General features: G+C 34.9%; 1 protein-coding gene across 6 annotated transcripts in view; it reads left to right on the forward strand.

Moving 5' to 3' along the window:
* The first annotated feature begins 7682 nt into the window (after nt 1–7682).
* LOC148952312 (uncharacterized) overlaps nt 7683–14807 on the forward strand; it is a 233018-nt gene continuing 225893 nt past the window's right edge. Inside the window, exons 1-2 of one of the 6 annotated variants that reach the window (XM_089088924.1) lie at nt 7687–7771; nt 8630–8878. The gene's annotated coding sequence lies outside the window, so the exon portion shown is untranslated. Of the gene's footprint in view, nt 7772–8629; nt 8879–9113; nt 9133–13244; nt 13400–14807 lie in introns of those variants that run through there. The other 5 variants (XM_089088923.1, XM_089088926.1, XM_089088928.1 and 2 more) reach the window with 5 other exon arrangements.

Genomic DNA, 14807 nt, shown 5'->3' on the forward strand with positions numbered 1-14807 from the left:
AAAACAAAATAACTAAAACAAATAACTTTTCAAATAAAAATGTTTCGAGAATTAAGCTTGATTGATCAACAGTTTTGAACTGAACCTTCGAACTTCACTCTGCGTTGAAGCCTGTGTGCTAGTTCTACCGGCGGTAATTGAGGGGAAGGGACGTCCTTGCCTCCTTAGTTTTTCACTTTTGCCTCGCTTTCGAAAAACAACTTTTTTTGGTCATTTTATTGGAAAAGGCACTTGTTTCATTTAAATTAATTAAAAAAAAACTTTCCGAAAAATAAATTTTTGAAAGAAAATTAAATGCCATTTTAAACTTAAGCTCAGGAGATACAAATACCTTTTAAAATTCAAACTCAAAACGACCAGAAATTACTATTAAAGAATAAATGAAACCCAAAGCGAACAGAAATTAAATAAACAATCATAGCAAAAACATACAACAAGTAATAATATAAATGAATAAATAGATCTTAAGGCGAGTAATGCTTAGATTGAATATGAATAGGCCTATCAAGCTTAAAACGAAAAAAAATATTTTCCTATTGAAGTATAAATGAAACTTAAAACGAACAGAAATTAAATAAACAGTCAATGCAAACAAACATACAATAGATATTAATGTAAATTAATAAATAAATCTTAAAACGAGTCAAACTTAAATTGAATATGCAAATCGAGCTTGAAACGAACAAAAATCACAACAAACAAGAGTTTGGGTATGATCTCCTTCTCTCACTGTAAAAGTATAAAACCTACTGCGTCATTTTTTTTGGATGCATTTGGGAAAAAGGGTTTGGGGGGGGGGGAGGGGGCTTTTTACCCTCCAATTTCTTTTGAAGTTTAAAAAGTGAACTAGAACTTTCAATTTATAATCAAATGAGCAGTCTCTGAAGTTTGTACGAGCATTCTATCCATAAGAACCATATATTACCCCAGGGCATAACTTATAACCATTGCCACTTAAGACTGTGGGGGGAGTGTCCTGCTAAAACATATAATTTCCAGAACTTTCAACTACGTTGAACAAAATGGCTATATCAAAATTTTGATTGGATGGGTTCGGGGAAATGGTGAGCATGGAAGAGGTGTCAGTTGCCTTAGAATCACTTTCGACTCTTAAAAAGGAAACTAGACATTTAAATTTCCAATCGAACGAGCCGTTTCTGAAGTTTCTACGACAAATTTGTCTATACAAAACCTTATATGCCCCCAAGGTATAACTTACAACCCTTGCCCTGAGGGATGTGGGGGAGTTGTCATCCTCAAAGACCTAATTTCCAGAATTTAAAACTCAGTTTAATAAAATGGTGTCTCAAAATTTTGATTGGATGTGTTTGGGGAAAAGGCGGGCGTGAGAGGGGGGTAGGTTGCCCTCAAATCAATTTCGACTATTAAAAAGGGAACTAGCCCTTTGAATTTCCAATCAAATGAGCCCTTTTTTAAGTTTCTACAACAGCGACTTCTGTAAAAACCTTATATGCCCCCAAAGCATAACTTAAAACCCTTGCCCTGATGGTTGTGGGGGAGTGACCTCCTCAAAAACATATCTTCTATCTGGAAATCAACTAAGCTGAACAAAATGGCTATCTTAAAATTTTGATTGGATGTGTTTGAGGGAATGATGCGCGTGGGAGGGGGGGGGGGCTAGTTGCCCTCCAATCACTTTCGACTATTAAAAAGGTCGATTTCCATTCGATTTTCATTCCAATCGAATGAGCCCCCTTTGAAGTTTCTACGACGACCCCTTCAATGTGAAGTGCCTCTAGAAAAAAAAAAAAATAATAATAGTAATAATAAATAATAAAACATTGGAGCCGTATGGCCTTTACTATAGGCAACGCTATAGCGTTGCCTCTGAAAAAAGTTTGGGAAACAACCGAAAGTTCACTTTGTGGGAATGTACTATCAAGTAAAATTTATAAAAAACGATTAGGCATAAATATAAGCTTTTAAATGAGCCCTTAAACAGCTCTCTTTTGTTACAGTAGCCTTCTAGTTTCTGTTAGTCAGTAGGTGATTTATAAGGCCCTGTCTTTATATGGCTTTTTCCGGTGAAATCGGCTGAGTAAAAACAGCTTTTTGCTCATCGAAAAACAAACGTTCCTGAAAAACATGTATTGTTTTGCAAACTATGGATAATGAACTTTATGTTATAGGCTGAATGTTATTCTTAGCTGTCAAGGTTGTTTGCAGTATTTTCTAGAGGTATCTCCCCTAAATCTCCCCTAAATCGGTGATAATTATAATTTATATTAAAATAAGTTTTCAACTGAAACTAAGAAGTGACATTAAAGCTCAAAAAGAACATACATTATTCCATATAAAGAAAAAACATTATGGCAGCGTTGTTTCTACATTAAACTTTAATCAAAAACGAACAAAGATTAATTTTAAAAAACAAAGTTTTCCCGACAGAAGTAAAGAGCGAAGCTGAAACTTAAAACAGACAAAAATTATTACTTCACAGCCTATTTAATATATATCAGTAGAACTAGTACAAATAAACCAACTAATTATGTTTCTCTATGCTTTTAGGATTATTCAAAACTAGTGCTTTACTGAAAACACAAAATAATATAGGAGTTTGCGTACAGTAAGAGCAAACCAATTAAGGACACTTTTTACAAAATAAAAATATTATCAATCCCTTTTAGGTTTAATCCGCTTTATGATAAAGCAACAATCCATTTTAGGATTTTGTTTTATTTTTTTTTACGTTTAATTTGGTATCACTTCTGCACAATGGCTCAGACTGGCTCTTCGATGACTGGCTCTCGTTTTGGTTCTAAAAAAGAACATGCCATGATTAGTTTGTACACAGGTTTGAGGTAAAGCCATCTTGATAGTATTAAGACTATAGGCTAGCTTTAGAATTTGTATCATAGCTTGAAATTCACTGTTGTATAGAGAGAAATAATCGGTTTTCCAGAGTTTTTATTATGTCTTATTTGATCTTCATTTCAAGTAATACTAAGCATATTTCTTACAATTTAAGACTGTATATTACCCACTATTGGTATTAAAGCTGGGGAGAACAAAATGCTGCTTGATAAATCAATCCAATATTTCTGTATGCTGTTCAATTACTTCGCGGCTATTAAAAAATATTTAGTTTTACGCTTATGTTTTTAAGATAATTTTAATTGTATACTGAAAGTTACTGATGTCACAACTGGTGTAAGACTATGAAAAGCTTTATAGATCCGTTTAGTGTTGTCAGGTGGCTACATACTCACTTTTGACTCTTAAATCAATAATCCCGTTTTTTCTACTGGACTTTTGTGTTTTCAGTAAAGCGCTAGTTTTGTATAATCCTAAAAGCGCAGGAAAGCATAACTAGTTGGTTTATTTGTACTAGTTTTATTGATATATATAATAAATAGGCTGTAGAGGAATAATTTTTGTCCGTTTTAAGGTTCAACTTCGCTCTTTACTTCCGTCGGGAAAACTTTGTTTTTTTTTAAATTAGTTCACATTAAGAAGCTAGAAATGGCCGTTTTTAGTAATTGGATATGCAAAATTTTTTTTTCAATCCTGCGTCAACAAAGAGGATTGGCTACTGTTTAACCTATTATGTATTCATTGAAAAAAATGCTTCTAATAGAAGTAAAGAGTGGAGCTAAAACTTAAAGCAAAAAAAAATTATTGCTTCTCAGTTTATGTAGCGTATATCTGCAGAACTTTTTCAAACAAGCTTAGTTGTTATGTTACACTATATTTGTTGAAATTCCGGATAAGTAGCATTTTACTGAAAACATAAAACCGGCGCAACAAGACAGAAGTATGAGTGGAAAAATCCTTATAAAGCCTGTAGGAAAATTAAAAACTAGCATAGAACTCTTTCAATGCTCTTTCATCGGCCATGAAATCAATTAATTTGTATATATAATTATAATTCTTTGTCAAGCAAGCCCAGTTTTTAGTGCAGCGCATGTTTTTCAGAATTCTACAAATATAAAAGAATATCACGAGAACATTTATTTGAGAAAGTTCAACAGATATATGTTGCATAAACTATGAAGCAACGATTTTTACTTTAATCAATTTTTACGATTTTAACTCTTTACTTGCATCAGAAAATACTTTGTTTTTAAATAAATTCGTGTTCATTTTTAGGTTTTAAAAATATAAACAACAAACCTTACAAGAGAATTTCTGTCTAGCCTAGACGAAAAAACTAAAGAAGTCAAAATGAGTTTTTGTTAAAATAGGGCATTAAATATAGGTTTTACTCTGCACTTCTGTTAAACATTCAATTTTGCAATTTTATACTTTTGTAATTTTGAAGTTTTTCCTTATGTAAATTTGTAATTTTGTCACGTAATCCAAAGAGTAGCCAATAGATAGATGAATAGATGGATAGATCAGTATATTTGAAGGGTCCATGGGCCATAATCCAAAGGGTATATTTCCCTTGATATATCTTTGAGGAGTTGCAAACAAAAAATTCAAATATTTATTAAATATTGTCCTTTTTTGTTCCAAATTCAAGGCTATGTGACAGGTACACTTAAATCTTTCATTTGCCTCTAGTCTTTTAGATTGCTCCATCACGAGGTTTTCATTGACTGTTAAATCTTCTTGTGAAGGATTTGAAAGAGAAACCTAGATGAAATGGATATAGATATATAGAATATATAGATATATAGAATAGAATAGATATAGATATTTTAGAAAACTGAAGAAGATTAAATATTTTTTAGATGTGTAGTTAATATAATATATGGAAACTCGTGGTATTAATATTGTAGTTTTTCTGCTGCAATGCTGCAAAGAACAAAAAAGTATGCTTCTCTCATGCCTCAAACCTAGTTGTAAAAGAACTGTTTATAGCAACTATTTGATGCAGAAGTAAATATTTTAGTACCGGGGGCACGGCTACGTGGCAAACTTGTATACATAGATTCTTTTTGTCGCTTGTCTTCTTACCGCATCCTCTTCTTGATGTCATGGCCTTACCATTGGTTCGATACAACCACCCTGGGAAAAATACAAATTCTTCCTTAAAGTTGTGACCTATTTAGATTTTTTTGTGGCCTGATATTTCAACATACCAGTTTTAAGTAAAAACAAACTTTGTAGCCGATTTTGAGGCCTTGCCACGGTACTGGGCACGCGCCAGGCTCTTTTATATGTTGATTATTGTTATAAGTAACAACCTCCATATGAATCACCTTTGTTTGATACTCTTTCCTCGGGAAAATGGAGGGCTTCGCAGGGAATACATATAACGTTGAAGGGCCCGAATGACTTGTCACTTTCATTTTTTTTCCATATTCTGATTCTTGCCGTCACTTGTAATTCTCGCCACCGCGTATCTTCTAAACGCATGTTTCTTTGTTCCCTGTGTGGCATAACTTTTAGCCACGTATTTCTTTGTTCTTCACTTTAATTTGAATTCGTTCTACTTGTCGTTGTCGCATGTCTTGTAATCGCATATTTCTTTGTTCTTCACTTTTATTTTTGACTCCTTTTAATTCTTGCTGCCCCTTATCTTCTAACTGGATATTTGTTTGTTGTTTACTTTTGTTTTTGACTCGTTGTAATTGTCGTAGACACAAGTTTTCTAATTGTATAGTCCTTTGTTCTTCATTTTCGTTTATCATTACTTCAGACATTTTTTCTATACCATTTACCTGAGCTGCTCGGATTGGACTTGTCACAATTGATGGTCTAAATTGTTCATTTGTCCTCTAGACATTCTGAAACTGCTTAAAACGCCTTTTGTAAAAAGACTCATTACACTTGGCATTTTCTACTTAGCTATGTTCCTTTTGTAATGTTGCATGCGTCACATATATAAAAACGATACGATGACTCCTGGGGGGGGGGGGATGATATAATTTATTCACTTAAAACGTGCTCATAAATATGACTTCACTCATATGAATTGTTTTCCAAAATTAAAACTCTAAAGCAATTTTCTCAAAGTCGTGATCTATGTAGATCGTTTTTGCAGGCCAGAAATCCCAGAATACCAATTTTCTCAAATATTTTTGACGCGTTCTTATTCTCGCTGTCGCTTGTAATTCTCGCTGCCGCTCATCCTCTAAACGCATATTTATTTGTTCTCGCTGTGGCATACCTTTTAGTCGCATATTCTTTTTTTTCATTTTCATTTTTGATTCACTCGGCTCCTCGTTGCCGCATGTTCTGTAACCGTATATTTTTTTGTTCTTTACTTTTGTGGCTCGTTTTGATTCTCTCTGTCGGTTATGTGCTAACCGGACATTTATTTGTTCTTCACTTTCAATTTTGACTCGTTGTAAATGTTGTTGTCGCAGGTATTCTAACCGTATATTTCTTTGTTCTTCATTTTCTTTTATCATTACTTCAGATATTTTTTAATACCTTTTATCTTAGTTGCTCAAATTGGTTTTGACACAGTTGATGGTCTAGGTTATTCATTTTTCCTCTAGGCATTATGAAAGTGCTTAAAACTCTTTTTGTAAATAGACTCATCGCACTTGGTATTTTATATTTAGCTATGTTCCTTCTGTAATCTTGCATACGCCTTAGTACTAAAAACGATACGATCACTGCTGGGAGGGGGGGGAATGATGTAATTTATTCTTTTGAAATTTTCTCATAAACATGACGTTAATTACGGGATTTTTCCCAAAATTAAGGCTGTTAGCGAAATTTCTCAAACTTGTGACCTATACAGATCGTTTTTTAGACCAGAAAATCCCAGATTTTGCAAAAAAAATAAATATATGGAGCTGTTTTCGAGAAAAATACATACATAAACAAATATACAATTATTGTTCGTTTAAAGAGACTAAATATGAAACTCATTCTGGGTGGGAGTAGTTCTTTCAGAAAAGGATAACATGACTCAAATTCGGTGTGAAGAACTATTTATAGCTGCTAATTAATTTATAAGCAAAGATTCTGTAAGAAATCAAATCGCATTGCTATTGGGAATTATAGTGGAAATATGTAATGAAAAAAAATAATAGCAAATATAAGAAATGCTTTTAAAACAACATTCAAATGTCAAAATAGTAGTGGCCTAAAGTCCTTCTGTCCTATTTGTGCACCTGTCTTTCCCGGAACCACCAAAAAGTGTGTTTTTATGTCTGGTTGTTACCAAATTCCCCCCTTTACAACCCACCCCCATGCAGAGTCACAGCAATCAGATGTCAAAGAAAACCTGTTACAGCAAAAAATTAAGACATAAGCTACAGAATACTCCTAGGGGGCTCTTGAAGATAAAATGAAAAATAAGCTTTTACAGAAAAGTCGTTCCAGTAAGCCAATTTCCCCCTTATTAACAGAGATACGATTTTAGTTTGCCTCAGACAAACTTTAGTTTGCCGATGGCAGAAACATCCGGTATTTTTTATTTGGGGTAAATATCCTTTTTTACACCATCTTTAACAAACTTTCCTAAAGTGACATGCCCTAAATTTCATGATTTTTACAGCCATACAATCGAAAGCTCTTCCCAAAATGCCATCACTATTAGTTCGTTACTAGACAAAAAAAGAAGAAGAAAGACAAAATTCCATTTCTAGCAGCTGTTGCAAATCCCTAGGTCTATCCTAATGCTCCATTTTTGGTGAGTACGCATTTGAAGCGGCAACAAGCTGCTTCAGGTGATAAAATCGAGCACACACAACAATGAAGCGGGAAGCCGTTTGTGACGCAAGTAGTTTGGTAGTAATTCAGTTTACGATCCGGTTGAAAGTGTCAAGACCAGTTTCATGCATTAGGTTTCTTCGTGTTTTGTAATAGTATTTTTACTATTCTTTCCCGCGGTTTAGAAGTAATAGTAAGATATTTCCTAATATATTAGATTAGAAAATATGTCGGTGCTTATTTTCCCTAGAGAAAGGGCTTTAAGTTACGCAATTTGCCCATTGTTCACATATAATTTTTGTTATTGGGAAACATATGATTTATTCGGGGGGGGGGGATTTTATATGGGGATGATTTTCTGTGGGGGAAAAGTTTCAGGGAGGACTTTTACAGGGGAAATTTTACACTTAAGGATATTTCCAGGCATGATTTGAAAACGGTCGGAAATTAAATTTGAAAAAAAAGTTTTTTTTTCAACTGAAAGCAAGGAACAACATAAAAACCTAAAACGAAAAAAAAATAGTCCGTATGTGAGGGGGGCTGCCCCTTCCTCAACCATCGCTCTGTACACTGCTGTTTGACTTTTTGTCACTAAGAAAGACTGTTCAGACAAAAGGGCGGTTGAACTCGAACGAGAAGTATTTTTAAAGAACTTTTAAGATTTTAGTGTAAAGAGCGAGGTCTGAGGAAGGCGCAGTCCCCATTGTATACGGAATAATTTTATTCATATAAGTTTTTCATGTTGCTCTTTTTTTTCAGTCTAAAAAACTCCTTTTTTATGTATTTAATCTCACGAAAAGAGGAGCTGATTGACGTCCGTTTGCTTTAAACAAAAAATTTTTAAATTCAAATGTTTTAAAAAGCAAGGGCTGCACATTGGTTCCATTCATAAATGTTTTCAGAATAGTACTATGAAGCCTTACTCTAAAGAGTGAGGGGTTTAGGAGGGGGGGGGGAGTCCACTCTTATATGTGATAAGTTTTTGTTCGTTTCAAGTATTATGTCGCTCTTTACTTTTATTTGAAAAAAATTCGCTTGTGTCTTTTTTTAGGTTAAGGTGTATATGAAACTGCTTAGTGCTTAGCTCCTTCTGTCTAATTTCATGTACTAAATGTGAAAACGACCAAGCTGAGAGAGTCTGATACAAATATGGAAGCAAATATGCAAATAAGCAAGTTCAAAGAGAATTACTAAATAGTCATGCATCGGCCACGGTTTCGTAGTCAAGAACTGAATCTCGTAGTGAATTTGAGATTACGTAAATTATTGTTGACTTAACAAAGATAAAAGTCTTATTCAGGTAGGTTATTACCTCTTCCTGGGGTTATACTCATCCATCCTCCTCACTTGTTAGAGTATTAGGACTACATAGGAAGGGCATTATTTTTATAAGAACAATGTAACGGCCTTGGAATCGTGCAAGGAGTGTAATTTAAGAGCAGTCCAGAAAATCTAGTGGTTGTGTTTCAACTTTCTAAGAGCACGTTGTGCGCAAAGTTGCGTAGTGGAAGTGGTGACTTCCAATCGAGTGCACAGAAATAAAATAGCGAAAATGTAAGTGTCTACTTTAATCTGATTATTGGATAGAAAGAAAGTGCAATATCGTGCAACAACATTTTCTTAGTAGTTTAGGGCTGTAGAATCTGTCGTGGACTCTGAAACACTTGTCTAATCAAACAGTTCGAGGTAACGAACTGTAAGTAAGGAGCGACCCGGCTCAATGGTAACCGAAACTCTAAAAAACGGAATTTTGATACCAATAGATACATTAAAAGAATCAGATTTTAATTCTGATTTCAAATATATAAGTTTCATCAAGTTTAGTCTTACCCATTAAAAGTTACGTGCCCGAGGAAATTTGGCTGATTTTCGAAAAAAGGGGGGAAACCCCCTAACAGATATAGAACCTTGATGAAAATCACACCGTCATTTTCAGCGTATCAGAAAACCCTACTGTAGAGGTTTCAAGCTCCTACCTACAAAAATGTGGAATTTTGCATTTTTTGCCAGAAGAAAGATCACGTATGCGTGTTTATTTTTTTTTGTTTTTTTTTTCCAGGGGTGATCTTATCGACCCATTGGTCCTAGAATATCGTGGGAGGGCTCAATTGAACGGAAATTAAAAGTTCTAGTGCCCTTTTTAAGTGACCAAAAAAATGGAGGGCAACTAGGCCCCCTCCCCCACTAATTTTTTTCCCAAAGTCACGCTATCAAAACTTTGAGATAGCCATTTTGTTCAGCATGGTCGAAAATATTACAACTATGTCTTTTAGGATGACTTAATCCCTCGATGCCCCCAGGAGGAGGGCTGAAAGTTATGAACTTTACCCAATGTTAAAATATAGTATTGGTTATTGGGAACCGGCTCAATGGTAACCGAAACTCTAGAAAACGGTATTTTGATACAAATAGATACATAAAAAGAATCGTATTTTAATGCTGATTTCAAATATATAAGTTTCATCAAGTTTAATCCTATTCATCAAAAGTTACGCGCCTGAGAAAATTTGGTTGATTTTCGAAAAAAGGGGGAAAGACCCCCTAAAAGTTATAGAACCTTAATGAAAATCACACCATCATATTCCGCGTATCAGAGATCCCTACTGTAGAGGTTTCAAGCTCCTATCTACAAAAATGTGGAATTTTGCATTTTTTGCCAGAAGAAAGATCACGGATGCGTGTTTTTTTGTTGTTGTTTTTTTCCCAGGGGTGATCGTATCGACCCAGGGGTCCTAGAATATCGTGGGAGGGCTCATTGGAATGGAAATTAAAAGTTCTATTGCCCTTTTTAAGTGACCAAAAAAATGGAGGGCAACTAGGCCCCCTCCCACGCTCATTGTTTTCCCAAAGTCACTTGATCAAAATTTTGAGATAGCCATTTTGTTCAACATGTTCGAAAATATTATAAGTATATCTTTTAAGATGACTTAATCCCCCGAAGTTCCCGGGAGGAGGGCTGAAAGTTATGAACTTTACCCAATGTTAACATATAGTATTGGTTATTGGGAAGCATACAGTACAGACGTTTTCAGGGGAGATTTTTCCTGGTAGTGAGGGGGGGGGGGGGGTAGGGCAGGGACGTACGCAGGGAGGGGGCCTCCGCCCCCCCCCCCCCAAATCTCACGATTTTTTATTTTCCCATAATTTTCTGATTTTTCTCACAGAATCAAATTCCTGCGTACGTTCCTGGGGTGGGGGGCTATGTAGGAGGATCTTTCCATGAAGAAAGTTTTCATGGGGGAAGGGACATTGCTATGATGGGGGCGCCGGACCTCCCAGCATTATTTAAAAAAAGATCAGAAATTAAATATAAAAAAACAAGTGTTTCAACTGCAACAGCAGCAACATCAAAACTTTAAACGAACAGAAAATATTACATTTATGAGTGGGTTCACCTGCTAGTCAATACCTCACTCTTTAAGCCAGGAATTTTTTAGTATTTTCATAAGAGCTATTTATTCTAATTACCGGCATTTGTTATTAAGCGGTCATTTTTAAATAATTGGAACAAAATTTGAAATTTCGCTTAAAGAGCAAGATCTTGATTAGGGGGCGAACCCCCTAATATACGTATTAAAAATGTATGAATATAGAAGTTCGTTACGTAAGTTAATTCGTAAGTTACGTATATTTATTACTAATAAAAACGTTCGTGAATAAAATGAAACAAGTTTCGAGAAAGCCATTTAACCAAATAAAAGTAAATTGTTATGAAAATTTTGTTTTAATTATTCATTTACTGTGAGCCAATATCAAAACCTGCATTTATTCAAAAATGTTCAAAAATTAAATAAAAAAAACCAGTTTTTTTTAAGTGAAAGTAAGGAACGACATTAAAACTTAAAACGAACAAAAATTATTCCCTATATGAAAGGGGCTGTCCCCTCTTGAACGTCGCGCTTTTTACGATAAATTTTTTACTGATCACAAATCTATTTTTTTTAAAAAATAAAAAACTTTAGCTTAATGTCTAATGCGTTGAGGAGGGGACAGCCCCTTTCATATACGGAATAATTTCTGTTCGTTTTAAGTTTTAATGTCGCTCCTTACTTTTAGTTAAAAAACTTGTTTTTTTCATTTAATTCTTTTCAGAAATGACCTTGAGTTCGCTTGAAATAGTTTACAGTGCGGAAACTTATAGAAACGATGATGTTTTCGTTTAATTTTTTTCTCACAAAGCTCTAATTCAAGGCCTAAGTTTGAAGCTCAACGTAGCACGAGTTCTAGTGTAGGCTTATACTCAAAATACTAAAACTAAAAAGATTTTAATTATTGACCTAATACTATTACAAAAATTACTAATTACTTGTGGTATTTTCAATGAATAATTATTATCTGCTTAAGCCTTGGTCTCTTACGTCACTGAAAATATTTATCCCCAAGGGCATTGTTACTGGACTTTTCAACTATGCTAAGCAAAATGGCGATCTGAAAATTTTGATCGGACGACTTTAAGGAAAACGGGGGATGGGAGGGAGGCTAGTTGCCCTCCAATCTTTTTGGTCACTTAAAATGGCACTAGAACTTTTAATATCCGTTAAAATGAGCACTTTTCGACATTTTTGGACTATTGGTTTGATGCGATCACCCGTGTTGAAACAGAAACAACAACAAAAATAAACGAACAAGCACGCATCCGTGATCTTTCTTCTGGCAAAAAATATAAAATTCCACATTTTTGCAGATGAGAGCTTCAAACTTCTTAGACAGGGTTCTCGGATAGGCTGATTCCGATGGCGTGATTTTCATACAGATTCCCTCCAGAGGGAATTTTCTGCAGTAGCAACTTTCTAACAGGGGGCTGGGAGGGGGTATTTGCAGAAAAACTTTTCCACAGAGGAGGGGATTTCCGGCATGATTTAAAGACCATTAGAGATTAAAGTCTTTTTTAAATGGAAGTGTGCCCGGAAAAATTTCTCACCCGGAAGCGTCACAAGAAATTTTCCGGGGGGATTTTCAGCTAGATTGAAATTGTCTGGGGGAACTTTGTTGGTGCGTGGGTGGTGTATTTTTTCGCGGGAAGAACTTTCCATGGAGGGATTTCCCTTGGATGGGGCAGATTTTCGAGCAAAAAGCAAGTTTTTTTCAACTGAAAGTAAGGAGCAACATTAAAATTTTGAATGAACACAAATTATTACGTATATGAGGGAGGTTGCCCCTCCTCATTACCATGCTCTTTACTCAAAAGTTCTTGTAGAAATTAAAAAAAGCTTGTTATTTTAATTAAACGGCTGTGAGGTTTCAAGAGTCGTTTTTAAAGAATTCGGACAAAGAGTCAAGGTTTAGCGTAAAGAGCGAGGTATTGAGCAGGGGGCAACTCCCCACTTATACATAATAAGTTCCTTTATATTTAAGCTTTGATGTTGGTCCTAGTGGCGTCGTTTTGGGGGGGGGGAGGAAGAGGGGCAGTTTTCCCACCAATAATTTGGAGAAAAAATATTACATATCCCATGCCCCTTAACTCTCCGGATGTAGACGGCTCTTGCCCCCGGCCCCGCAATAAAAATGCTGGAGCTATGCCCCTGGCTGCTCCTTACTTTCAGTTGAAAAACTTGTTTGTTTTTTTATTTAATAGGATACAGAGACGTAGTTGAAAAGGCATTTGACCTCAAGTGAATCAAAAAAGTTGAATCCTGTTTGAATTGCAGATTACACATTGAGTATTGTGTTGAGTTTCAATTGCTTTTTGAAGATCAAGCGTTGCAATTTCTTTTTCATTCACTAGATGTTAGCTTCTGTTCAAAACAAAAGAGGACAGGTGAAAAATAGGTATTGAAGCTTAAGTCGTTATGGATAAAAGTTACTCTTAGAAACTGTAAAGGTAAACAGATTTTAATAATGTGGTTTATAATGATTTCCCGGTGTGAGCACTAAATTGGATCAATCGACTTTCTATGTTTTCTAAGTATATACGAATACTCATAGTTATATGTATACGTATATGAATGATCCGGCTGAAATTAAGGTTTATTTTCCCTGTGCAATTCTTTGTATGTTTTTTTCTGCTCTCCTACGCTTTTGCTGTATCAGTGAGAGAAAACAATTTTGCGGTCATTCCATAGCTGAGAATAAGCTATCTATCGAAGGAAATTTTGAAATTTGGTGCATGTGGTTTTTCAGATCAAATATACGTTGAGTATTTGCTGAAAATGGTTGAAATATAAAAATCCTGGCTCAGTGAATGAACAGATCGTAGAGTAACAGCCTACCAATTTCAGTATCTTGTCCTTTTGTCGCAAGTTACAGCAGTGGGCTTGTTGCAAAATCAATTGCTTCAGAGGGAACATATATATATACCTTAAGAAATTTAAGTTCAAATTTGTGCATAGGCAGAATTTTTCAGTAGCTTCTAAAGGCTTCTAAATATATTCAATTTCATTTAATAGCTTGTGTGAATCAAAACCAATTGAATTTGTCTGTGTTTATTGCTCTCGGCTTTTACCTGGAAAATGCTATAACTATTGAAAAGACGGATATTTAGAACTCTTTGCTATTTATACAAAATTATTATCAAAAGTAAGGGATTGAATTTTAGTCGTTTAAGTTCAGAACCTAAGCATATCTTGCAATTATAAACAGTTCGTTGTAACGAACTGTAAGCAAGGAGCGACTAGGGCCAAAAACAACCAAAAACTCTAAAGTAAAGTAATTTGATAACAATTAATACATCAAAACAATTGGCTTTTATGCTGATTCCAAACATATAAAGTTCATTGAGTCTTGTTTTACATATTAAATGCTACAAGCCTGAGAAAATTTGCCTTATTTTTGAAAAAGGGGAGAAACGCCTGAAAAGGGTAATTCATCTTAATGAAAATCACATCATTAGGTTCAGCAAATCAGAGAATCAGGTTTCAAACTCGTATTTACAAAATGTGGAATTTTGCATTTTCTCCCCTGAAGAAAGATCACAGATGCGTGTTTTACATTCCCAGAGATGATCACATCCAACCGACGGTCGTAGAAGATTGAGAGAGGACTCATTTGAACAGAAAATAAAAACTCTAATATCCTTTTTAAATGACTAAAAAGATTGTTTCAAGGGAAAGGGGCGTTTTCGGCTATTTACTACTAGTACTGCCAACAACTCACGACAGCACCAAGCCACCTGAGGACATCACAACTACACACCTTCCTCCTCCATTGTAATCTATTAAAAGCCGCCCTTTTTACACCCACCTATGAAGTTATAATTTCCCTTAAATCCTTCCTTACAGTCTCCTCCCACC

The sequence above is a fragment of the Artemia sp. Qi Xiang Cuo genome, chromosome 5 (genome assembly GCF_049724085.1).
Source record: "Artemia sp. Qi Xiang Cuo chromosome 5, ASM4972408v1, whole genome shotgun sequence".
Lineage (NCBI taxonomy): Eukaryota > Metazoa > Arthropoda > Branchiopoda > Anostraca > Artemiidae > Artemia > Artemia sp. Qi Xiang Cuo.